The following is a 261-nucleotide window of genomic DNA, read 5'->3' on the forward strand; positions in this document are numbered from 1 at the left end:
GGCGGCGGCGGCGGCCGAGCCTGGCCCGGAACCCGGGCCCGAGCCGCGGCTCCGCAATCTGGGCGCCGAGGGCCCGAGCCCGCACACCGGGGCCCCCGCAGACGGGTGCGCGCGCAGTCACGACACGCACACCCGCGGCAGCCGTCCACGGCCGCACAGCGGAGCGGCTCCGCCCGGACGGCTTAGGGCCAGCCCGGGGGCCAGCACAACTCCGAGGGGAGGCGAACGGCTACGCCTGGTTCCGGGGGGGCCGGGGCGGGG

Source organism: Mustela nigripes, chromosome 7, assembly GCF_022355385.1.
Source record: "Mustela nigripes isolate SB6536 chromosome 7, MUSNIG.SB6536, whole genome shotgun sequence".
Taxonomy (NCBI): Eukaryota; Metazoa; Chordata; class Mammalia; order Carnivora; family Mustelidae; genus Mustela; species Mustela nigripes.